The following is a 2842-nucleotide window of genomic DNA, read 5'->3' as shown; positions in this document are numbered from 1 at the left end:
ATGAAAATTGTATATCTCTTCATTTATTGCCTTCTTCAATTTATTTTGGTAATATTTTATAGTTTCCAGTTTCAAGGTCTTACACATCTCTTATTAAATTTATTCAAAAGTATTTAATGTCATTCGATGCTATTATAAATGGTAACTTTAAAAGATTTGATTTCCCAATTGTTTGCTGCTGGTATATACAGGTACAATTGATTTTCGTGTGTTGACCTTGTATCCCACAATCATGTTAAACTCGATTAGTTCCAGCAATTTTGTTGATCCCCTGAATAGTTTCTATATACAAGACCATGCTACCTCTAAATAATAGTTTTGAGCTTTCTGCCCGTGGACGCCGCCGAGTAAGCATCGTGAAAGTCTCCCCTCCCACCGCCGTCATGTCTAAGTCAGAGTCTCCCAAAGAGCCTGAACAGCTGTGGAAGCTTTTCATTGGAGGTTTGAGCTTTGAAACAACCGATGAGAGTCTGAGGAGCCATTTTGAGCAATGGGGAAGGCTTACGGACTGTGTGGTAATGAGAGGTCCAACACCAAGCGCTCCAGAGGCTTTGGGTTTGTCACCTATGCCACTGTGGAAGAGGTGGATGCAGCCATGAATGCAAGGCCACACAAGGTGGATGGAAGAGTTGTGGAACCAAAGAGGGCTGTCTCGAGAGAAGATTCTCAAAGACCTGGTGCCCACTTAACCGTGAAAAAGATTTTTGTCGGTGGCATTAAAGAAGACACTGAAGAACATCATCTAAGAGATTATTTTGAACAGTATGGGAAAATTGAAGTGATTGAAATCATGACCGACCGAGGCAGTGGCAAAAAGAGAGGCTTTGCTTTTGTGACCTTTGACGGCCATGACTCTGTAGACAAGATTGTCATTCAAAAATACCATACTGTGAACGGCCACAACTTTGAAGTAAGGAAAGCTTTATCTAAGCAAGAGATGGCTAGTGCTTCTTCCAGCCAAAGAGGTCGAAGTGGTTCTGGGAACTTCGGTGGTGGTCGTGGAGGTGGTTTTGGTGGGAATGACAACTTTGGCCGCGGAGGAAACTTCAGTGGGCGAGGTGGCCTTGGCGGCAGTCGAGGTGGTGGGGGATATGGTGGCAGTGGGGATGGCCATAACGGATTTGGTAACGATGGAGGCAACTTTGGAGGTGGTGGAAGCTATAATGATTTTGGCAATTACAACAATCAATCTTCAAATTTTGGACCCACGAAAGGAGGACATTTTGGAGGCAGAAGCTCTGGCCCCTATGGTGGTGGAGGCCAATACTTTGCCAAACCACGAAACCAAGGTGGCTGTGGCGGTTCCAGCAGCAGCAACAGCTATGGCAATGGCAGAAGGTTTTAATTACTGCCAGGAAACAAAGCTTAGCAGGAGAGGAGAGCCAGAGAAGTGACAGGGAAGCTACAGGTTACAACAGATTTGTGAACTCAGCCAAGCACCGTGGTGGCAGGGCCTAGCTGCTACAAAGAAGACATGTTTTAGACAATACTCATGTGTATGGGCAAAAAACTCGAGGACTGTATTTGTGACTAATTGAATAACAGGTTATTTTAGTTTCTGTTCTGTGGAAGGTGTCATCTAATATGGGCACAGTTCAGGGCTCCCCAAAACAGTTACAATAGAGCCATCAACGATCACTAGCCGTAGATCCGCATAACAAATGTAATAATGATGAGAATGCTTGAAATTTTGCAAGAATTACCAACATGTGACCCAGAGACACAAAGTGAGCGAATGCCGTTGGAAAAACGGTGCCGGTAGGCTTGCTGGACGCAGGGGAGCCACACACCTTCAGTTCGTAAGACAATAACAACACCACCACCACCGTATCTGTGAAGTGCAATAAAGCAGCGTAATGAAACAAAGTATGCCTCTACTAAGTGGAACAGAGGCAGCTGCACTGGGCTGACAGGAGCTCGGTAGGCATACACAAAAGGCACAACCTTGAACAGCTACCAGCTGCCTCAGTTTACTGCCAGCATTACTGGCGACGCCCACCCACAACTGGTGTTGCAAATTTCCCCTCTGATTTCAGCGGACCCTCCTTCTACCCCCCACAACGCACAAGCTGCAAGGCTTCCGGCATCCTCATCCGTAGGCACACTTGGCTCTTTTCCAAGGTAAGTTATCATATTTATTTATTGTCATCTCTGCATGTTTCTTAACGAGGAGAAATACTCACTGTTACTCTGCTCGGATAGGAGTGGGGGATTTAAACGTGGGGAAGCGCTGGGCTTGAACACCTGGGGGGAGGTGAAGGAATTCACACCAGGGCAAGAGGGAGAATGTAACCTAAAAGGGAGGTTGGAGACACACATAAATGAACCATTTCGCAGCCTTCAAGGTTGCCCTCGCTTTCTTTCCTGTGTCCGAGCGGGAATCGCTATGGGGACTTGCTTGCACTTCTGCCCAAACTGTCAAGTACTTTATGAAGTGAATGGAGAAGAGAAGAGAACTTTCGAAGAGAAAACACCCTTCTTTTCTTTGAAAAATAGAGTTGATGTTCGGCACCAAAAAAATGAGCGGGGCGCCAAAAAGGTGGGGATGAACAAAAATGTCATTGTCCCCCGAGGGCTAGAACCACTTCTGATATTTTAGTGCTTTTTCCTTCGAGTATTTACAGTGTTTCATGTTTAGCATGAGCAGACCCACGACTAAAAACAGATGCTGAAAACAATGTAGCGCATACTGATGACTTCTCAAACGTTGCTTTCTGATTTTAAAATTCTGCATCTCAGGGCAGTTGCGTGGCTCAGTTGGTTAAGCATCTGACTTCAGTTCAGGTCATGATCTCCTGGTTCGTGGGTTCAAGCCCCACGTTGGGCTCTGTGCTGACAGCTC

General features: G+C 45.7%; 1 pseudogene; it reads left to right on the top strand.

The window, feature by feature from the left end:
* The first annotated feature begins 329 nt into the window (after positions 1–329).
* Positions 330–1557, top strand: LOC132695056 (heterogeneous nuclear ribonucleoprotein A1-like; annotated as a pseudogene).
* Positions 1558–2842: the final 1285 nt, after the last annotated feature.

This window comes from Panthera onca, chromosome B4 (assembly GCF_046562875.1).
Source record: "Panthera onca isolate mPanOnc1 chromosome B4, mPanOnc1 haplotype 2, whole genome shotgun sequence".
Classification (NCBI taxonomy): domain Eukaryota; kingdom Metazoa; phylum Chordata; class Mammalia; order Carnivora; family Felidae; genus Panthera; species Panthera onca.
Note: the sequence above shows the minus strand (reverse complement) of the source record. Positions and strands in the feature narration are given on the sequence as shown.